The sequence below is a fragment of the Terrapene carolina genome, unplaced genomic scaffold (genome assembly GCF_002925995.2).
Source record: "Terrapene carolina triunguis isolate 2854851 unplaced genomic scaffold, T_m_triunguis-2.0 Scaffold88, whole genome shotgun sequence".
NCBI lineage: Eukaryota > Metazoa > Chordata > Testudines > Emydidae > Terrapene > Terrapene triunguis.
The window spans coordinates 39506500-39530913 of NW_020664439.1; the positions used below are offsets into that span (position 1 = coordinate 39506500).

The 24414-nt window shown below is 42.6% G+C and overlaps 1 protein-coding gene across 5 annotated transcripts in view; it reads right to left on the reverse strand.

Moving 5' to 3' along the window:
• Nucleotides 1-24414, reverse strand: part of TBL1XR1 (transducin beta like 1 X-linked receptor 1) — a 162137-nt gene that overhangs the window by 75922 nt on the left and 61801 nt on the right. For all 5 annotated transcript variants that reach the window (XM_026650050.2, XM_026650049.2, XM_026650047.2 and 2 more), the window contains one exon: nucleotides 23311-23375. The gene's annotated coding sequence lies outside the window, so the exon portion shown is untranslated. The remainder of the gene's footprint in view (nucleotides 1-23310; nucleotides 23376-24414) is intronic.

Here is a 24414-nt window from a genome sequence, read left to right on the forward strand (position 1 = left end):
AAAAAAAAAAAAAAAAAAAAAAAAAAAAAAAAGGCAGCCCAGCCATGCTTCTGAATTATCTGAGCCAGGATTCACCCTTTATTTTAAATTATTGTACTCTGATTTTTTAACTGACTTTGTAGGCCTATTTCATTTTCCCAAGTCTGCCCATATTTTAAAAATATTATATGCTTTATTCCAATCATCTTTATCACACCTAAAAAAGACAAGGTAGGTAAGGTAATCTCTTTTATTGGACCAACTTCTGTTGTTTGAAAGCTTGTAATTTCCACCTACAGAGTTCTTCTTCAGGTCTGGAGAAAGGGTTCAGAGTCACAGGGTACGTCCAGACTACCCGCCGAATTGGCGGGTAGCGATCGATCTATCAGGGATCGACATACCGCGTCTCGTCTAGAGGCGTGAGGACGGGAGGTAAGTCGAAATAAGATACGTCAACTTCAGCTACACTATTCCAATAGCTGACGTTGCGTATCTTACATCAACCCCCCCCCCCGCCCCAGTGTAGACCAGCCCAGAGTGTCTGAGCTAAGTACAAGTTGGAACACACAGTTAAGCATAAGGGGTAACAAAAGTTGCAAGAAGTCACTTAAGACACAGTGGTCAAAAAGGGTTAGATAGTTAAACAACAAGGGGTTTGAAGTGGGCCATTAAGGGTTAGCAGGCAGGCGTGTCTTATGGTTGCAATGAGCCAGGAAACCAAAGTCCCTGTTAAGTCCATGGTTTGTAGTGTCCAGCAATGTTATGAATTTAAGTTCCATGGGCTTGCTTTTTGAAGGGGTTGTGCAGGTTTCCTTTGGGCACAAGTATTGAAAGATCATATATGGAATTCATCCAATAAAAGATATTACCTTACCTTCCTTGCCTCTCATATCCTGGACCAACACAGCTACAACAACATTGCAAACAACTATGGAATGTATCATTCCTGTACAGACAACCCCACTAGAACACACACCTAATATGTTAGCATTTCAAAGGAGCAAAGAGTTTCCCTAAACTGATTCAGAAAATATGAAAACCTGGAAATTGAGATGGTTTAAAAAAGACTACAGCAAGGAAAGCACATGCACTGTAACAAATAATGGAGTCAGATATAGGAATTGGCACAACAGTCACTCCCAAGTTTATCTGTGTCTGCCACAACCGTCCCCCAGTTCCCTCACAAACCAAAGCCCATGTTGCTGGGGACTCCAAAAGGGGGGTGGGGTGGGGAATGGAGGGCAGATCATGGTATCTGCACTGACTATAACATCTTGAAGAACCTGTTACTATAGGGTAAGTAAACTTGTTTTCTTCTTCAATTATGTGTACAACTTGATGGCTTTATCCTCTGAGGCTTTAGGTGGCCTGTCCATGTGGTAAGACTTCTCCAACTGGAGTCATTGCTTCTGTTGGAGCAGCCACTCTTGGTGCCAGACATGAATACCTGAGATGTTACCGTTGGTTTCGATGTGGGTGGCATCAGCATCTATGCGGATACCAGGTCTGATCTCAGGGCCATCCTCTGCAGGCTGGTCTTTGCTGTCGCTTGTCTACTAGAGAGGTTATGGGAAGAAGCTGGCCTAACTGCTATCGGGACTCTAGAGTTCATCTCCTCGGGATCTGAAGAAGCCGTCACAGATTACGAGAGGAGACGAACCTTCAACTGCGTCTTTTGTGACTTGCCAGTTCTTGTGGAAAATGACAGGCTCACTGAGCATATGCTCAGTATCTGGGATTCTCCTAAGCAGGAGAGGCATCTGCCGTGTCCATCTTTCAATGGAATTAGTCTCTCTCAGGAGGGGCAGAGCTTGAAACCTACAGGTTTTGTACCTGTCCTATTGAAAAGCCTAATACAGGGAGGTCTGTAGAGGGAGTACACAGGAGGGTTGACCATAAATATTCAGTCCAGATGAGTCAATATTGTTCACAGTAGTCATATGTCAGAAAATCAGAAGGATTTTGAAAGTTTTATGAAGCATTTGAAAGAATTTAACCAAAGCTAAGAACTAGAGGGCTGGACACTCAAAAGCGTCTATCTTGATACCATGGGAAGTAAGAAGGAACTGAGGAAGGGCCACAGATGCTCCACCCTTTGTGCCCTCATAAGGGAGCACAAGGAGTCACAGGGCACATGTGTGACCCTCATGTATGCTGCCATTCAGAAACAATCTGATCTCACACATGTGCGTGCTTACAGTGGAACATAGTCTGAGAAGAACCAATGTTAACACAATGCTAAAGATATGCAATTTAGCTCATAAACATCAGCAAATGCAAGCTCATCTCGGCCTCTTACATTATATGTATATATTGCATTACAATATGATCTTTAATAAACTGATCACATAGTATTGCTTAAATACAATACACCTGCAACACTATTTTTCTACAGTATAACATAACAGTTAGCAATAACAGTAGTAAACAATTATATTCTGGTACATCTCAAAAGACCCATTCAGTAATATAAATGTTTACTACAGGATTGTGCTGGGTGGTGTACAAACACAAGAAAAGGAGACAATCTAATGAATATACTGAGGTAATGTTCATTGAAGTAATGATCCATGTGCAGTTAACATGGAAAAAAACAATTTACATAAAAATACACAGTAAACAGAATTAAGCCATATACTTCATGCATACTATTGTGAAACAGAATAATAAAATACTAACACAGTGGCAAATATACAGGGTCACATTTAAATTATATGACATGAGAAAAATATTAAATCTGCTGTGATTTATTCATAACTAACTGTAAAGCTATCAAGAATTTTACATACAATTAGAGTCTCTCCACCAAGCACTGATTCACATACACTCTCACTGGCTTTATTTGGCTTGGGAATAGGCTCTTATTCAAAGGGACTACTCCCATTACTCACAAGCATATGTGATTTCAAAATTTGGCCTCAATATGCTAAGGCACTGAGAAATTCATAAACTGATGAAGAAATTATGTTTGTGAAGAATTCCCTCATTTCTGTTTTACACATGAAGTCAAAAAGGTATAGTTAAACTGAAAGAGGGTTCAAAAAGTACTACTGGATCTGAACCCCATCAGCCTTGCATTTTAGGGAAATCATAGATCTGAACTGGATTCTGGATACCAATTTCATGATTCGGTCCCATCTCTAAAATCAGTGCTGTTTAAAAAATAGCCACAAATAAACATGTTATAATTAAACAGCATAAAAGAGAAGATTATACTCCTAGGTGAAACCTTATTGATAAAATGTTATATCCGCCCATATAAGGAACTAAAATTAAACAGCTATATATAAAATGACTTGTAATAAAGCAAATATGAACATGTATATATGTTATTTTTATGAAATAAAAACTTAATAGGAACACCTTGGCAAAACTGATTTTCAGAACACAACTATACCAGGTAACATATCTGTAGGTGTACATAAACAAAGAAAATACTCTTTATACTGCAGTTCCAATACACATATATAGCTCCCTTAAATTACAAAATTAACTTTAATGGCACAAAAAAAACCCACTGATATATAAATAACTCAATATTGTTGAAAACTAACCAATAATTCTGAAAAAGTGTAAGCACTGAGCATGTCGGTAGCAGAATGTTAAATTTTTATATATATGGATTTGTTGCAAAATAGCACCATTCCATTTACTCCTGGGGGCATTCTGCGCCAAAAAATTAAAATTTCTGCAAAATTTATTTGTCAAAATAACACTACATATTAATGTCAATTTCAATTATTTTGGTAATTTATTTAAAAAATACCTGTCAGCAAGTATGTCTGTAACAGTACAGACACACACAAAAATTCCCGCGGGAGTAGAGAATTAAAGAACCCCCTGACAACCCAGTTCCTGTTTCTCTGCCCCGCCAACCCCAGAGCCAGGGAGCCAGATACCCACACCCCCCCCCCCCCCCCCCCAGAGCCCATCCATGCTCTCCCCCCTCCCCACGTCCAGACACCAACATGCCCTCTCCTCCCCACCCCAGAGCCTAGGGATCCAGAGGGAGAGAAAGCCTGATGCTCAGTCCCAGGCTTGCAAGGAGTTTCTTGTGTGCTACCATCTCCTTCCCTCGGGGCATACTGGGAACTGCAGCTGCCAGGAACCCTCTAGCTCGCTCTACCTAACCCCCAGCAGTGTCTTCTAGGTACGAGCTGGGCTCTGCCAGTGGCCCCTAATGGCAGCTAGCACTACAGACGCTCCCCGACGTACACAAGCGTTACGTTCCGGAAAGCCTTGCGTAAGTCAAATTTTGCGCAAGTCGGGAACGTATACCGGACAATTACGCAAAAAAAAAAAAGTTTACAGAACTTACGGAACTTTTTCCATAAGTGCGGATTTTCGTAAGTCGGGTTTGCGTAACCCAGGGAGCATCTGTACTGCAGCCTATTCCAGTGGGGGAAAGGAAATTCTGCATGCGCAAAATTCTGCATTGCGCAATAGCGCAGAATTCCCCCAGGAGTATTACATTGTATTCCAGTATGTGAAAAAATAGTTATTCCTCAGTTAAAACCTTTTCAGAAAACTACAAGAAACGGAAGATGAGGCTTTACCCTGGACTGCCAACTTCAGCCAGAAAGCTGCACCACTCAGGAGCATCCAAATAGTGTTATTACTAGGGCTGTCAAGGGATTAAAAAAGTTAATCACAATGATTAAAACATTTAATCATGATGATTTAAAAAATTAATCGCAATTGATCGTACTGTTAAGCAAGAATAGAATACCATTTATTTAAATATTTTGGGGTGTTTTCTACATTTTCAAATATATTGATTTCAATTACAACACAGATTGCAAAGTGTACAGTGCTCACTTTATATTTATTTTTGATTATAAATATTTGCACTGTAAAAAACAATAGTATTTTTCAATTCGTCTAATACAAGTATTGTAATGCAATCTCTATATCACAAAATTTGAACTTACAAATGTTGAATTATGTACAAAAAATAACTGCATTCAAAAATAAAACCATGTAAAACTTTAGAGCCTACAAGTCCACTCAGTCCTATTTCTTGTTCAGTCAATCACTCAGACAAACAAGTTTGTTTACATTTGCAGGAGATAATGCTGGCTTGCTTCTTTTTTCACAATGTCACCTGAAAGTGAGAACAGGCGTTCACATGGCACTGCTGCAGCCGGGGTCACAAGATATTTACATGCCAGACGCGCTAAAGATTCATATGTCCCTTCATGCTTCATCCACCACTCCAGAGGACATGCGTCCATGCTGATGACAGGTTCTGCTCGACAACAATCCAAAGCAGTGCGGACCAACACATGTTCATTTTCATAATCTGAGTCAGATGCCACCAGCAGAAGGTTGATTTTCTTTTTTGGTGGTTCGGGTTCTGTAGTTTCTGCATCGGAGTATTGCTCTTTTAAGACTTCTGAAAGCATGCTCCATGCCTCATCCCTCTTGGATTTTGGAAGGCACTTCAGATTCTTAAACCTGGGGGTCGAGTGCTGTAGCTATCTTTAGAAATCTCACATTGATACCTTCTTTGTGTTTTGTCAAATCTGCAGCGAAAGTGTTCTTAAAAATTAACGACATGTGCTGAGTCATCATCTGAGACTACTATAACATGAAATACATGGCAGAATGCAAGTAAAACAGAGCCGGAGACATACAATTCTCCCCCAAGGAGTTCAGTCACAAATTTAATGAACGCATTGTTTTTTTAACAAGCGTCATCAGCATGGAAGCATGTCCTCTGAAATGGTGGCTGAAGCATGAAGGGGCAGACGAATGTTTAGCATATCTGGCACGTAAATACCTTGCAATGCCAGCTACAAAAGTGCCATGCAAACACCTTGTAACAGGGTTGGGACTCACCACAGCGGCGCCTCCTAAAGGTTGTCTCGGGAATTAGCTCTGTCCAGTGGAGCGCCCCCTCCTGGTGGTGTCCCATCTGTTGTCTTGCCCTCGGTTGGCGAGTCCGGACCCGCGTTGCTCCCAAGCTCGCGGCATCCTCTTCGAGCCACTGTCCTCTGGCAGTGCCCCTTAGTCCATCCTTGCCCCCTTCCGGGGGGAGGGGCGGAGGGAAATCAATCAGCTGCCTCTCTGCATCCTGGCCGATGTGGTCTACTGCACCATCAAAGTCACACCCCTCTTGGCAGGGGGTTGGTACAGCTCTAGATGGCTGCTCCGTCGGCCGGGTGCAAGGCAAGGGGGGGACCCAGGCCCGCCCACTACTCTGGGTCCCAACCCAGGGACCCTCTAGTGGCAGCCATCCTGCCCTCCTTCTCTCCCTCCATCTGTCCACGTCCCTGGACCGCTTCCCCTTCGGCCCCTCGCACCGGCTAGGCCCTTCCCTTCAGGGCCTGCAGCCTGACAGACTCCGGGCTGGAGTTACCCTCTGCTCCCCCGGGCCTGCCCAGCACTGCGCTGTCCCGGGTGCTAGTCTCCCAGCCTGGAGACAGACCTTCCCCTGTCAAAGGCCTGGGACAGACTGCCTGCTCCTGTCCTGAGCAGCCTTCTTATAGGGCTGAGCCTGGCCCTGATTGGCTCCCTCCAATCTGGGCCCTGATTGGCTCCCTATAAGGCCTTCCCTGATTGGCTCCCTGTCTGCGCAGCCCCACTGGCCTGCTGCAGCCCAAATTCAGGGAGTGGGGCAGCCGCCCCACTACACACCTGTTCTCACTTTCTGGTGACATTGTAAATAAGAAGTGGGAAGCATTATCTCCTGTAAATGTAAACAAACTTATTTGTCTTGGCGACTGGCTGAACAAGAAGTAGGACCGAGTGGACTTGTAGGCTCTAAGTTTTGCATTGTTTTGTTTTTGAGTGCAGTTATGAAACGAAACAAATCTACATTTGTAAGTTGCTTTTTCACGATAAAGAGATTGCACTACAGTACTTGTATGAGGTGAACTGAAAAATATCTTTTTTTACAGTGCAAATATTTGTAATAAAAATAATATAAAGTGAGCAGTATACATTTTGTATTCTGTGTTGTAATAAAAATCAATATATTTGGAAATATAGAAAAAAATCCAAAAATATTTAATAATTTTTAGTTGGTATTCTATCATTTAATAGTGCAATTAAAACTGCGATTAATCGCAATTAATTTTTTTTTAAAGTTAATTGCATGAGTTAACTGCAATTAATGGACAGCCCTAGTTATTACACAAGAGTGTAGGGACAGAGAAGGGTGGCTAGGGATTTGGGGGTGGAGGCTAAACCCTTCCCTCGGGTGGGAGGTCTGTATGACCCTGGCTGGCTATGAGAAGTTTCTTCTTATCTCCTGAGGACCCTAACAAGTCTCTGGAGAGGACAGAGGATGGAGCTGCAGATGCAAAGGGAAGGGAGCCCCATTTAAACTGCTTCTTGGAAAAGAGGCGGGGAGGTTATGAAAATGCATTCCCCACCAGGAGGAAGAACCAAGGCTAAAGAGATCTTGCTCAGTCAGGCTTTGGTCCCCTAGATGCAAGAGCATTCCTTGCTGAGAGGAACAGCTGACGGATGAGGACAAAGACACCTCTGTCTCGATTATGAATCCTCCTCTGTGACCCCCTTCTGCCACCACTGACTTGGAGGCAGCTGCAGGGCCAGCTGCAAGCCTGGACAGGGAACTGTGCTGCATTCCCCTAGTTCCAGCCCACTAGTGCACTCACTGCCAGCCAGCTGAAGTGAGTGTGGGGCAGGCTGTGGAGAAACAATGGCTGGAATACACTGTGAAGTCTGGACCCACTCTGGAAGCTGTGACAGGTTGGAGCAGAAGAGAGGCAGAGCTGGGTTTATCTAGGCTACAATAAGGTGGATAGAGTAGAGCAGGAATCGGCAACCTTTGGCATGCGCCCCGCCAGGATAAGCACCCGGGCGGGCCGGGCCAGTTTGTTTACCTGCCGCGTCCGCAGGTTTGGCTGATCGCGGCTCCCACTGGCCGCGGTTCGCCGCTCCAGGCCAATGGGGACAGCGGGAAGCGGCAGCCAGCACATCCCTCGGCCCACGCCGCTTCCCGCCACCCCCATTGGCCTGAAGCGGCGAACTGCGGCCAGTAGGAGCCACGATCGACCGAACCTGTGGATGCGGCAGGTAAACAAACTGGCCCAGCCCGCCAGGGCGGGCTGCATGCCAAAGGTTGCCGATCCCTGGAGTAGAGAAACTTCAGCCAGCAGGAACCTGCTGCAGGGAAGCAAAAAACAACTGTGCAGCAAAGCGGGGATGATTCAGAATTAAACAGTCTGGGCTTCATATCTTCTCTATCCAAACTGGCACTCAGCCTGACTGGCAGAAGAAAGAGGAACACACAGGGCCTGATATGAAAGACTGGGAATCTGTCCATTAACTTTGATGGGTTTGGATCAAGCACCTCATGACTGCAATGGCAGAAACAACATCCTGACTGAGCCCAAACATGGAAAGATCCAGCCCGAAAGGATTATTTTTGAGAAAGTTACATGCATGCAAAAACAGGGCATTATAATGAAGATGACCTGCAATCTTAATGTCGCTATCATGATCAGTACACATTTTCTGTTTGCTTTTTTGCTATTAGAAAAGCTCTTCTAAGCTGATTGCATTGTCAAGAGACGATTCACGTAATCCAACCAGTTACTGTAGAGGACATGACTTCTGTAGAAATGCCCAGTTTGTACCACACTGAAAGCATGTTGAAGCAGGGACTAACCCTTCTTAAATGTCTGGAAAGCACCTTGCACCCCATGAGCGATACTATAAACAAATAATAATTAACACGGTCACCCATTTGACACAAAATACATTTGTCTTTCGATTTATATTAGCAACAGATTATTTCATGGAGATCTGCTGCCCTTAGCTATAACTCCGGTCACCAGCTCCTTTCCAACCCTCAATCCCCAGAAAAGACCCTGTTTCTCAAGTATTTGTTGTTTATAATCCAGTATGATTGCTCATTAGTAGAATAAGTTCTCAATTGTTGGGATAGTGGCTATTGTAAGCGAGTTTTATATGCAAAACAGGGCTCTATGTAACGAAGATGAAATTCCAACATATACAATTGTCTTTTAACAGGAAAGTTGACATTAAGCGTTAAGTTCATTTGATTATTTTTCTGTATATGTGGTTAGTAATCAGGTTTTCTGGCTCAGTTTTCTGATCTAGTTGAATCGTACAGTTGAATTACTTGAACTTCTGGTGAACTGCACCAAAAGGGAGGAAAAGGAACTAATGCCTCATTTGATCTTGTGACCGTAAGCTTGTGTTTTCGTTCCTTTAAACTTTTGACCATCTATTTTTCCACCTAATTTATGTATGTACTTGATACTTTTATATTTTTATTCATGAAAACAGAAACTGCTTAACAGCCGATTTCTCTTCCTCTCATTTCTTAACTATTTCTAATTTCTATTTTATTTCAAGGTTATCATTAATTAACACAAATTTAAAGCTGTTTTCTTCACAACCACGCACACCCACACCTCCACTAGATGTGTCTCTTTTCATTTTAATACTGCATTTGAGGTAAAGCGAGTAATTCACAGAAAGAGCAACAATTTTTCCAACAAGGAAAACAAAAATAAATGATGAAACCGCCTACGTTAGTTTTACAAACTCTGCTATGTCTAATTGCCAGATTCAGACTTTTCATATAAATTCTCTTTCTTCTATCCATAATAGGAACTTGGGCTCTGTTCCTGCTATTGTTTTTAACTGTTTTATGACATAGTTGTCAGATATGATTACACATGAACATGTGTGCAAACATGTTAAATCATGTGTTAAGAAGACATGCAGAGCCCTCCTGCCTATAGGAGTTTTTAAATGTTTTGTACCCTGGGTGTTCTTTTTGTGAGGACAGAAATTCCAAACCATGGGGGACTTCTTGATGTGAGTAGCCCCCAATCTTGCAAGTACTGAAGTCAGAGACTGTTCCTCTGGGTGAGTACTAAACCTGGGATTAAGATCAGAACCTGAATTAGAAGAACTATATTATAGGCTTCAGATTCTCCTTTCTTCTGAACAGTTCTGTATGTGAACACTCCAATATAGCACAGTGCTGCCAAAACCAGAGCTCAGTATGTGCACACAAAACCAGATTAAAGAGAAAATGCATGACATCCATTTTCAAATAAGGTTGTACTCATCCAGGGCCCAGTGCTGTAGCCTTTAATTCACATAAGCAGCCACAATGGAGACATGGAGACTTCTCAAGTAGGTAAGGGCTACAAGATCAGGCATCCATATTTTGGTGCTCAAGAACAAAGCCCTTGTCCTGCTGGGGCTGGAGGCTCTCAAAATCTATTGACTTAATAAAAATGTTCATACTGAATAGCATTTCACCAAGGCCTATAGCAATCTACTTCCTGTTGCTCTACAGGGCACTGAAATCTAGAACCTACATAATGGAACGGGAGCTTTGCATTTGCATTTGACTTCAACAACAGCAGGACCAAGACCTGGCTGCAGATGTGTGCCACATTGAAGATTTATGTTGCAAAGCGATTAGCATGCTGCTTAATATGTGTGCATCCCTTAAATACCAGGACACAGAGAGATGGTCTATCATCAGGTTTCCTCTGGACTTTTCCCCCATCACATGTGTTTAGCTTCCAGTTTAGGCTTATTTTTTTGTTTGTTTGAGTATGCCACAAAAGGTTAGCCATCTGTCAGGTTATATTTGGCACTAAATTTCTAACACACTTGTCTAATCATTCACAAGGGGAACAGGGGTCATTTCAGTTGATAGGGCTTTACTATGGGCATATGGCATTGAACCAACATTGTAGGCATTTAAAATTCCCCTCCTCGTAGGACAGATGGGTACACGATTACGGGAGATATAATCTAATGCTAGTTGTACTACTAGTATTAGACCTTTGAACTATTACTAGTTTAAACAGTAGTAAAGCGAAAGAGAAACACATGAAGGGAGAGCAACGAGACAGAACATGGTGGAAGGGAGAGAAGCGAATGAAACAACAGTGAAAAAAAGAGACGAAAATAAAGGGAAGAAGCCACATCACAAGAAAACTCCTGGAAGTAGAAACAGCCTCTTTTCATAGACTCATAAGACTGGAAGGGACCTCGAGAGGTCATCTAGTCCAGCCCCCTGCACTCATGGCAGGACTAAGTATTATCTAGACCATCCCTAACAGGTATTTGTCTAACCTGGTCTTAAAAATCCTTAATGATGGAGATTCCACAACCTCCCTACGGAGGTTCAGTCATATATACACAATTTAGGCATCAGGAATGGCAGGAGCAATAGGAACAGACTAACAATGGTTCTCATTTTCTCTTTTCTATTACAAAGAATGTTCCACCAGTTCTGTTCTTGGCCCAGTGCTTTCCACCCCTGTGATCCCACTGCATGGGTTACCTGACAGAGGCTAAAATACTCTAGCTCTTTAGATTTTTTTTTTATTATGATTTTTCTGAGAATTCTTAGTCAAATCCCATTTCTAAATTGTAGAATACTTTGAGATTGGGCAGAGGAACTACTTCAACAAATGGCACTGTGAGAAGAAATGGTGACTACATTTTGTTCGTAAGCACGGTGGCTTCACTTTCATTTAATTCCGTCCATAGTGAACTTAAACTCGTGGCAGGAAGCCTGTGGCTTCTCTCTCTTTGCTCTGTCCTTTTTGGGGAACAGTCTTCCTTGACTGTTTGCTCAGTAATGGGTTAACAAGTAACTTCTTACACATACCTATAAACAGATTCTCCCAATTCATTTAACTTGATATCTGCACAACAAAACCTTCCATAAAGCGATCAGGATGCAGCAGTATACTTGAATTTTTAGTTCCTGCCAAAATAAAAACTTACACTGCCCAAGCAGCCTTCCATACTGGCACATAGAAACCTTTTTAAAAGGCCATCAAACCATTATGGGATGAACGGTATTTCAAATTAATCCTCAAATAGGGGGAGAGAGTATTTTCATAGGACCTATTAAATCTACATACCAATTGATTATCTGTTACCAATTCATGCCAGTCCTATAATGATGTCCTTAGTCCATATATGCTATAACTGCTCAACCATTACCAATCTGACAAAAAATATTACATCTTCACAACCAATTATCCTTATCCCATAATAACGCCCATTGACTTCAGAGGGAGCAGAAATGTGTCTTAAGTAACAAAAACCCCAAGTTCTAGTGAAAACCAAGTCGTGAAATGACTTTTCATAACTTGATCAAAGATGGATTAGAAAAACTTGACTGAGGTTCCCTTGCAGAATATGGCTACATCAGTGGTAAAACCTCGCTTCAGTTTCATGCGCACATGAACTTTTCTACTTAAAAAAAAAAAAAAAAAGTATATTTACATTGTGATCTAAATTCACCTGCCACAATTCTCTGCTCATTTTTTTAATTTAACCCTAATCTACCACTTATGTTCTTTATTTAAACAAAACTTCTTGTACTAGTAAATGCAATACCCCACTGTATTTCATAATTGCCAATGCTATAATAACGTGCTATAAAATGCCAACTGAAGCAGCATATTAGTCAAAGGTAGAAGGTTGACTCTCTTATTCCTCTACTCCCAATCATATACATGTAACGTATGTGTTATGGATTTCTAGGCCAGCGCTTTACTGCACCTTAGATAAACATTTTACTTAAGTTTTTAAAATGCTGTAGAGTCTAGGGTCCTAGTTTAAGTCAAGAAATTTCTCTGACAGAATTTTTATTGATTACTAGTTAAATTTCATATTCTGTGCTAGATTATTTTATTGTATTTTGCCACTTTTCCAGTGGCTTCTTGGGCTACCACATTCTGGTTCATAAAAGAAATAGATTGATAATTCTAAAATATTATTTTGTCACTGAGTTTACTTTGTTCCAAACTTTTGGAAACAAATACAAATATATATATATATATAAAAACTGTGAAAGCAAACTGGCTTAATAATGAATTTCAGGATCAATTTTAAGCCCCAATCCTGTCAACACTTTAAAGCACGATTAACTTTAAGCACGAATGGTGCTTGTTTACTTCAACGGAATTATTCATGTGCTTAAAAGTTAACCAAATGTGCAAGTATTTGAAGGATGAGGGCCTTTGTCTTTCAATGTTATTTCTTATAGTGCTCCTACTCGCATCTCTGCTGTTAGTCATCTGCAACACATGCTTAGCGCCCACAGTGACCTGAAGGATCCTTAAGAGAAAGCTAAGGGAAAAAAAAAAGAGTTATCTATAGTAACTGTTGTTCTTTGAGATGTGCTGTGCACATATACAGTCCACTGCAGGAGTATGTGAACCAATGCACTCGAGCCAGAGACTTCTGCCAACAGTACCACGTGTCCCTGCTCTCCTCGTGCATTGAACTGAGGCCATTAATGGAGCATGTCTGCTGCCTCCCTCTCCATTCCTTCTCGCCACTTGTGAAATTATTGACCAAAGTATCAGGGAAGTTGGAAAGGTCATGGAACATGTCATGGAACATATTTGTGCACAACACATCTCAAAGAATGTAGGTAAGTAACCATTTTTTTCTCCTTTGAGTGATTGTGCACGTATACATTCCACTGCAGGGGATTCTGTAGCAGTTCCCTTACAGGTGGTGGGACTGCGGGATATCTGGACAGAGACTGCAATACTGACTTGCCAAAGTTAACATCGTCCCGAAAGATACATACAGACAACCATGCTGGTCTCTGCAAATATCTGTTATGGGAACGTTGCTCAGAAAAGCTGAGGAAATGCACCGAGCCCTGGGGAAGTGAGAAGTTATTTTCAGTGGAAGAGAGACTTTTGCAAGATCTTAACAGAATTTGATACAGTCAGAGATACAGTGTGAGATATGTTGAGCTATCAATGGTTTGCCTTTGACTCTCTTGGCATAGACTACAAAGGGCGTGGAAGAGGCGCTGAACAACTTAGTGCAGTCAACATAGAATACCAACGTTGTATGGACATACGAAGTGTGAAGTCTTTCGGCCTGACTCAGACCCCGACTCTTGCTTACTGAACCTGGCTCTTGCGATTCCTCCAACTCCTGCTCAATAACTACCGACCCTGAAGTGCAGACTGCAGCCCAGCTGTGACAGCTAGGCCAGACCACCTAAGCCTCAATTCCTACACCACCATGAACGTAGAAAATCCAGATTCACAATGCAGAATCATCCACCAAAATTCTGAATTTACTGATGTTGGTGAGAGAGAGTTATAAAATGCATCAATCACTTTGACCATACAGTCCCCTAGAAATTTTCATTGTTCTAGAGTTCAGAGTGACAAACTGAAAAACCTAGAGTCCCACAAAAAAATACACTCTCTGTTTTAAAACCACACACAACATAAAAGAGTAAATCAGTCCTTTACAACGGAGGTTTCAACAGTACTAAAATCCCATCTCATGTCTGCTGAGCCAACAACTAACACAAGTGGACTAATTTATTGGCACTGCCGATACAAGCACGTGTGGGTCTCACCCAATTCTATTTTCTGTGCCCAAAGGCGCTGATGGAATCTTTATCTTTCCGAGGCTCATATAAAAGCATTCTCCGCAGAATCAGTCCCCGGATAGCATACAACGCAGACACTAAGGACACCAGAAACCAACATCTTGGACACCTGGTGGATTGCCCAACTAGGAGCTGAGGATTTCAGTACGCAGTGTTCCCCTAACTTTTGAAAGATAAAGTCCCCAGCATTTAGGAAAATAAAACCAATACATCCTCCTTCAACCCTCCATGCATGGTCAAAGGCCTGCCCATGTGTGAAGCTTCATATTATGTTCCTTCTCCTTCAGATCTTGCAGCATGTGAAGAGGACAAGGGAGGCTCCTGTGGAATTTGTACATTACACAGGGATTGAGGGAAGGTTTTGTAATGGATCCTTGCATAAGATGCCCCTTCCAAGACCTTTTTTCCACTTCTCCTATTGCATATTGTTTTGAGAGTGATCCTTGAAACAGGCTCAGGGCATGGAGGAGGTAGTGTCAAACGCAATCGTATAGCCGTGTCAAATGACATCCAGGACCCACTCGTCCATTGTTATCGTGCTCCATGCAGGTAGAAAGTTTGTGACGGCCCCCAAAGGGGGTGGTGGGCAACTGCGTTGGGATATAAAGTGGTTGACGGCTCTCTAGATGCACTCAGAAATATTGCTTACGCAAAGATTGGGTATGCTGCGCAGAGGGCTGCACTGGTGGACGAGACCTGTGGACCTTCAGGCACTTCTGTGGAGGTTCGTAGGCTTGTTGGTGGTAGCACTGGGGAGTTCTATAGCATCATGTAGGCAATGGGCAATAAAATTTTCATTTCAGCACTGGCGCATATTATATATATATATATATATATATATATATATATATATACACGCACATGCCATGGGGTTGCAGGGTGGCTCTACAGTCTTTCAGTGACTAAGTGATTAATACTTAGTCCGGCCTTGAGTGCAGGGGACTGGACTAGATGGCCTCTCAAGGTCCATTCCAGTTCTATGATCTTCTCGTTGAAGAGCTGTGATTCATCAAAAGGGAGGTCCTCAACTGTGCTCTGTACTTCTCTAGAGAAGCCTGAGGAATATAACCAGGATTCCCTCCTCATGACTATTCCAGTCACCACTGTACGTGAGGACATGTCTGCAGAATAAACCGTGGCCTGAAGTATGTCCTAGAGACCACCTTGCCCTCCTCCAAAATAGTTTAGAAGCAGGCACGATCCTGCTGAGGTAGTTTATCTGCAAAATCCACCATCTGCCCATAGTTTAAAAAAATCATACTTGGCCAGCGGTGCTATGTAGTTTAAGATACAGAACTGGAGGCTGACTGAGGAAAAGACCTTTCTACCCATAAGGTCTAACCCCCTTGTCAGAGGCGGTGGAGCGTGGATGCTGTTGCCTGCCCCACTCCGTAGCAGCCTGGCTTACCAGGCAGAGGATGGGAGAACAGAAACTCAGACTCTTTGGGCGGGGGGGAGGGGTGAGGGAAGACGACGTAGTACCTCTTTACCATCACCTTTGGGTGGCGGCACACATGGCCGGGCCATGCCACATGGTGTGTGCTGGTTGGAGAATGCCGTTTTTGATTGGTAGGGCCACTCTGGCTGGTATTGATGCATGCAAGATATCTAGTAGTTGGTGCTGACTGTCTTGCACTTCCTCCAATGGAATCTGAAGAGCCTTAGCAAGTCTCCTGAGCAGCTTCTGAAATTGACGATAGTCGTCCAGTAGAGAAGAGGGGGTCGATGACACAGCCACATCGAGGGATGACAAGGGAAATCTCTCTGGATCCGTCAGTACCGATGGAGCCGAGCTGACTGGCGCATCATCCGATCCCAGTTCCAAACATCTACTCAATGAAGGATGGGGTGGTGAGACAGGGGATTCCTTCCAGGTTGAGCAAGACAGTTCTGAAGATGAATATATGGGCCACAAGCTCCAATATAGCCAACCTGGTTGATCCTGCTGTTCCTGCAGCTCTGCCCATGGAGCCGGGTACCAGTGGCTCCTGGGCTGAGGCAAGAGAGGGTACTGTCACGGTGGCGTCTGAACCCTCTGTTAGTCATGCCTTCAGAATGGAAGCGGCGGACCATTTGTAGTATCCGAATCCTCAGACTCAGAGGAACCGAAGTCCTGTACGAATGGGGGCACTGATGGGGCTGATTGAATGGGGTGTGCTGTAGGAACACAACCAGAGGGCAGCAAATCCAACATAGAAGAAGGGGCCCTCTTAGCAGGTGAATGGACTGGAACAAGTGGAGACATCAACCATTCCAGGGCAAACGATTCATGAGGCCCCTGAGCACATCCGATTCTCCCCGGCATTAACGGCACCCGGTCCACAGAAGGAACCAGGGCCGGTAAGGGGGCTGCCTTGGGACTGACGAGTCACACTGTGCCAGCGGAGCCGATGCAGAAGGGGTGCACGGTTCAGGAACTGGGACCAGCAGATCTGGCAAACTATGTGATTTCTTTTCACTATTGTGGCCTTGGAATGCGCCCCTCCTCCGTGGCTAGAACTCATGGACGGTGCAGAGTCTTTCTTGGATCTGGAAGAAGACTTACTGCCATGCTTACGCGCATGCTTCTGTGGTTCATGGCTAGGCCCCAGTGTGGGGTCCATAGCACTGGTACCTGCAGAACCCAACTGGGACTCTGTGGAGGGGGGTGCACTCCTGGACTGCTCAGGCTGATGTACCGGGGGGGCAGGGGGAAGAGAGAAGGGGGCTGGTCTTCATCCAGGATCCAACAGTAGCCCCATGGCAACCTCCATGAGGTGCTTCTTAAGGTGTAGGCCCTGGCCTTCCTGGGTAAGGGCAGGGAAGGAGGGGCAGATACTGCACCTGGATACGACATGGGCTTCCCCAAAGCAGTACAGACAGCTACGTACAAGAATAGAAACAGTTTTTCTGGAAAATTTGGAAAGTGCATCACCAAGGATGAGAGAAAAGTGGAAGCTCCAACTCGGATGATGTGGTGGTGAGAAGAAATTGAAGATGCAGTCACTCCACCCCCCCCCTTTACCACCTCAAGTGAAACCACAAGGCAATGCAAGGGCCGATGGAAACTACTACTTTTAAAAGCTCCGGCTCCAGGAACACGGTGCATGCACATAACCCTCAGTGGAATACATAGGGACCATCACTTGAAGAAATAAACAAACAGATTGTCCCACAGAAGCATAACCTGTGGCAACTGAAGCAGAATAAATTTCTTGATTTGTTTTACATAGGATATTTCTATTAATAAAACCCAGCATAGCATTTGCCCTTTATGCAACACATCACATTGTTGACTCATTCAGTTGATCATCTACAATAAACTCCAGCTTATTTATGGCCTGCTGCATTCGCCCATTTTATATTTTTCAGTTTGATTATTCCTTCCTTTGTGAATCACCGACTCTCATTTTATTGACTTTAGACTATTTCTCCATTTTATCAGGGTCATGCTGTATTTCAGTTATAGTCTCCCAAGTACTTATGTTGCCTTCATACTGGCTTCAGATTTGATTAGTATACTCTCCACTCCACCCAATGGAAATATTAATAAGTAATCATTCTTATGTTTATTGGTGGTACTAACAACAAACTCCTATGGGATCTCATTCAAGACCTCCCAAATTCAAAGAGAACTATTACTAATTACCTTTGGTATTTGATTTTTATAAAGCTAATTGCAAACACCTTACACAATTATAATTCTTTATAGTTCTCCAATTTCCCTATGAGAATGTAATCTGGAACTATACCAAATGTTTAATTTAAAGTCAAGATGCACTTTGAACACTGCATATCCTTTCTCAAGTAAGATGGGTACCCTATTAAATAGCAAAAAAGAAAAGTTAGTTTATTATGATCTTATATTGACAAACCCATATGATCTAGTGATTAGAGAGGGGACTAGGAGTCCTGAATTTTGTTCTTGACACATTCACGAACTATGTGAGACCTTGAGTAACTATGTATCTGCTTCACTTCCTCAAAGGGGGGGCTGTGAAGTTTCAGGCTCCTAGGGTAAGTAGTAATACAGACTCAACGCCCTTCACTTAGTGGGAATTATTTGTTAAATTGAGCCACCTCCTTCATTGTTTTCTCTGGAGGTTCTCAGCAACATTACAGTTGAATAGGGAGTATATATCTGAAGACTACAGCAATTTTTGCTTCGCTACAGTGAAATACTGTAAAATGATGTAATGTCCATTAATTCAATTTCAAGATTTTTCCTTAAAAAGGAAAATGCATTTTAGCTTACTTATGTACATGCTGTTAACATAGTTACTTACTTTTGCACAGGGTGTGCATCGAATCAGGTTTAAATTAGAAAGGCACAAATTAGAGAAATTATGAGATTTTTGTGTTTTATACTCTTGTTTCTGACTGAGAATCTTGAAAGACCACTGACACTACAAAAAAAAAAAAAAAAAAACACAAAGGGGAAAAAAAAAAAAACCAAAAAAAAAACAAAAACCAAAAAAAAAAAAAAAAAAAAAAAAAAAACCAAAATGTGAAAAAAAAAAAAAACCACAAGTGTTGCTGGATCCGTAAATAGAAGGATCAGACATACTTGGGACTCAATCCTACAAAGGTACTGAGCATAAGGATCCCGATCAAGCCACATACTTAAGCTTGTGCATTACTATAAATATCTGAGTAGTGCCATTAACTTCAATGTGACTAGTCACATGCTGAACATTAGAGATGTACTTTAGCTTAAGTGCTTTGCTGGACTGAGTGTTTGGCACTTAGTACCTTGCAGAATTGAACCCTGTATCCATAACCCAAGACAGAGGTGTTTGGGGGAAAAACAAAAATTGTTTTCAGGTCACCTACTGTCACCATTTTATCTACAGAGTCCACAAGAGAAAAACAACTCATAGTAATACTTACCTTTGGTAAGATGGAAAACTTGTCTTACCTGTCTCTTAACTGTATTAGTATTTCAGTATAATTCTAATTAAAAGATAAGTAACTGTTCTGAAAAAGTTGGGATAGTAAAATATGTCCCATCTCTGTAGTGAGAGCAGCTCTTATGAAAGTACTGAAGACCATTTCTTGATGCTCCACGTAGCAGTTAAGTATCTTTTATTATTACTGAACCAAATAGCATGCCCTTGAACAATTCTGCGTTCAATATACTTTGTGGGGAGGGAAAATTAGGACAGAATGCAACAAGATTTCAAATACAGATCTTCTCAGTATTTTAAAATTTAATGAGGTATTAAGACTAGCTTAATATGGAATGAGTCATGTTTTTAAGAGATGCAATAACAGAACTGTATTTCAAATCTTGGCTAAAAAGATGTTCTTAAATAAAAAAAGTAGTATTGTTTTCTGGTGGAAAGCAGTTGAGATTAGCAATAAAATTTTGGAGCTAATAGAAAGGTCTGAGGGTACAGCTAGCCTCACGCTTTTCCACAGTGAGTGCCATTCTACCCTGAAAAGTGACTGGGCCAGCATATTGCCTATGAAACATCCATACCCCATTTTAAGGGTGTGACGGGTTGGATCACAGAAACCCCCTTGGGAGCTGCCACCCGATGTGCAAAGACTACCCCTGCTTCTGTTTTCCCTGCCAGCTCAGGACTCCAGCACCCTGTCTTGCTGAGCGAGACACTCCAGTCTGGCTCCAACACAGACCCAGGGTCTGAATCACTTGTCCCAAAGCTGCAAGTTTACCTGAAACCAGCTCACAGGAGTGTGCTTGTCTTTAGCACTCAGATGCCCAACTCCCAATGGGGTCTAAACCCAGATAAATCCGTTTTACCCTGCATAAAGCTTATGCAGGGCAAACTCATAAATTGTTCGCCCTCTATAACACTGATAGAGAGATATGCACAGCTGTTTGCTCCCCCAGGTATTAATACATACTCTGAGTAAATTACTAAATAAAAAGTGATTTTATTAAATACAGACAGTAGGATTTAAGTGGTTCAAAGTGGTAACAGACAGAACAAAGTAAGTCACAAGCAAAATAAAATAAAATGCGCAAATCTATGCCTAATCAAACTAAATACAGATAATCTCACCCTCAGAGATGCTTCAGTAAGTTTTTCTCAGACTGGACACCTTCCAGGCCTGGGCACAATTCTTTCCCCTGGTACAGCTCTTGTTCCAGCTTAGGTGTTAGCTAGGGGATTCTCCATGATGGCTCCTCTCACACTCTGTTCTCTTCCACCCCTTTATATATCTTTTGCATAAGGCGGGAACCCTTTGTCCCTCTGGGTTTCCACCCCCCCTCACTGGAAAAGCACCAGGTTAAAGATGGAGTCCAGTTCAGGTGACATGATCACATGTCACTGCAAGACTTCATTACTCACTTGCCAGCACACACATATACAGGGAGATTCACAGGCAAACAGCCATCTGCAGACAATGGGAGTCATCAAGATTCCAAACCATCATTAATGGCCCACACTTTACATAATTACAATAGGCCCTCAGAGTTACATTTTATATTTCTAGTTTTAGATACAAGAAAATAGGATGATCACACTCGGTAGATTATGAGCTTTGTAATGATACCTTACAAGAGACCTTTTGCATGAAGCATATCCCAGTTACGTTACATTCACTTATTATGTTTTTATAAAACCATATAGACTGCACAACGTCACAAAGGGTTTAGCTGAGACTTAAGTGGTGCATAGAGTTTGCGTAGGTCAGGAGTAGGCAATAATTTTTGTAGGGGGAACACTCCACGAATTTTGATAAGTCACCATGGGCTGCACATTTCTACTATATTAATGGAGGGGATGCAAGGTCTGGGAGGGAGTTTGGGCGCAAGAGGGAGCTCGGGCGCAGAAGGGGGTTCTGACCTGGGGCAGGAGGTTAGGGTGTGTGTGGGGGGGTGCGAGGTGCGGGCTCTGGCCAGGAGGTGCTTACCACAGGCAGCTCCCAGCCATTGGTGCAGCAGGGCTCAGGCAGGCTCCCTACATGCTGTGGCCCCATGCCGCTCTCAGAAGCGACTGCAGACGGCTGCTGCTGGCACGTCTCTGCGCGTCCCCCTTGGGGGGGAAGAGGGGCAGCGGGCCTCCGTGCACTGCCCATGCTCGCAAGCACCGCCCCCTTCAGCCCCCATTGGCCGGTTTCCGGCCAATAGGAGCTGTGAGGATGGTGCTGGGGGCGGGGGCAGCGCGCAGAGCCATCTCCCCCCCAGCCAGGGGCACATAGAGACACGCCAACAGCAGCCGGCCACTTCCAGGAGCGGCGTGTTGCCACGGCCTGCCAGAGCACCCCGCTGCGCCGCGAAACTTTTAGCAGCCCGGAGATCGCAAGGTGGCAGTCAAAGAGCCTGGCGGGCCAGACAGAAATGTTAGACGGGCCGGATCCGGCCCGCGGGCCATATTTTGCCCACCCCAGGTGTAAGTCCTCTGCACAGAGGTGTTTGTCAGAGTTATATTTGCTCTCTTTAATGACAAGGTAATATTGCATTATGTTTCACTCCTGGTTGTCTTGTCCAGCCAATACAGCTTTTCCGTCTTATGCATTATCAGAGTTGTTTACTAAATTCAATATCAGGACAAATCAGTTACATCCATACAAACCCACTGCCTTTTTTGGTGTTACTCAGAGCACAAGATGAAGGCAGTGAGGTTGTGAAACTTTAACTAAGGCCGTAATTGATTTGCATATCTTTTAATACTCATGATTATACAAAGTGAAGAACCCAGTTCAACTCTCAGAACCCAGGGGGAATTTTCAGGGTTCTCAGTTAAAAAAAATCTTTTTTTTTTATTTGTGAACGAAGCATATTTGTCACTTTTCAGGTTAGAGCTGCAGGTTATGATTTTAAAACTGCTGCATTGTGACAAAAGAGGACATCAAAATTACAAGGAAAGCAATCACACATGGAGCTGATCAGAGGTAGAGGCAATAATTTGAAACCCTTTCCCTGGTCCTCACTTCTGTGACTTTCTCCCCCAGTCCTCACTTCTGCTCTTGATCTGCTCAACCACTACAAAAGCTACAGTAACTTAAAAACAGTCTGCAAAGTTAAACTTGCAATAATCTACCATGCTTATTAACATTACACGGAGGGAGTGAGAAAAGCTGACATCAGCCTTGCCTATTTCTGTGAGCAAAGAGTAACTTCACTAGTTTTATGCTGGCAAATGTGTTGAAACAATAGCTTTTTAACAAGAGAAGCTGTTAGTATTGAAATGAACTTTCAAAAGCATGCTACTGGGGGTAGTAGAATATCTAGCCAAAACAACCACTTGCCCATGCCCTTGGTCAGAAGAAGAAACAGAAAGTTACCAACAGGGTGAAAGTTTAATTTGATAACCTTTTATTAGTACCATTTGTTGAAAACAAAATACGTTGCTATATTTGCCCACAGGATTAAATCTGGAAATACTTGTAAATTCCTTTGTAAACTGGTATAAAGCTTTGGTTTTTGCTGCAGAAAATTCTACTTGCATGCTAAAAGTAAGACCTGGTCTACACTACAGGGCTAGGACGGACGGAAGATGCCTAGCATCAACCTAGCTGCAGAAGCGTCTTCACTTAAATTTGGCTCCCGCCAATGTAAGTACCTCTCTACACCGATTTAGTAACACCACCTCCCCGAGCGGCGTAGCATCACAGTTGATGTAATTAGGTCGACATTGTCAGTGTACACACTGCGTTGCTTACGTCAACTGTTACTGGCTTTCAGGAGCTGTCCCACAATTCCCCACGCTGACAATACAATCTATACAAGTGTTCCTGCTGAGCACGCGCACCTCCGGCACAAGGAGCTAAATACTGCACCCAAACAAGTGATTAATAACTGCAGTGGCTGTATGCTGACGCAAGTTAGGTTGTTATAATTTTGTAGTGGAGACATGGCCTAAGACTTTCAAAAACATTATTTACAGTATAAGATTGACTTACAATGGTACTGGAAGAAAGACTCATACCACTTTTTTGTAGGCGGTTAAAATTGTATTTACCATTGGCAGTGCATTGATGTAGGGAAGTTCTCCTGTCTGCTGCCTCCAGTCACAGGAAGATGATGCTGAAAAAGAAACGGAGACACAAATAAAAGGATAAGATTTAACATTTAAAAATAGATGTGCTAACAGAATAAAACACAGTTTAAAAAACCAATATCAGTTGTGGTACCAGATGGCTCAGGGGATCAGTAAGAGACACTAACGTTTTCACCTCAGAATTTATATACAGGACTAAATCAGCAGTGATTAGGAGTGGGAATAAGAAGAATTAGTTTCCCTATCAGTCCTGTTGCAGGTGTCCACATCATAAAAATTACCCTTGCAGTGGGGGTACAGAACTTATGACTAAATAACTATGGGAAATGAACTGTCTTATGCCATTAGGCCACTGGACACTTGCATCCACATTCAGTGGAAATCCACACAGACAAGGGTTCATCCCCAAGAAGCCTATAGCTGGACTTGATATATTTCTCCAGAGACGGGTTCTCAGATGTTGGCATTGTTATTGCCCATGCCAAATCTGTTCTAGGAATAAAAGACTTCAGAGGAAACTGATATTTATGTAGCACCTTTTGTAAGCACTAAAACAAAAAAATCCTTCCATTGATTTGATTGTAGAACATTCATTTTGAATGTTTAATTGGGATTGGAAGTGGTAAATTATACATTTTCCTAAGGCATACATTACATTAGTCAATATAAGTATGCACATTTAGAAGAACATGCAAAGCAGTTAAATTTACCAAGTTGTACAATAACTTAGAAAATTGAGGAAGTCAGCTTATTTTAGCTGCATGGATACATTTGAAAAAATACATTATAAAAATCCTGCAGGTAGGACATTCAAGAGCAGACTGGTATTGAGGCAGATTTAAAAAAAAAAAAAAAAGAGACAACAAAATTGACTCCATTTCCTATTTTCTAAATGAATGTTTTAAAGCCACAAAACGCAGTAATAATTACTGAGTAATAATTAGCTCGTCCAGAGGTAGAAGAATACTGCAAAACAGTATTCTCAAGCATGTGTTTGATATCCAAATAGCTGCTCACTCCAGCCATGTTCATGCCCCTTTTTATTCACTACTTACAAATGAATTT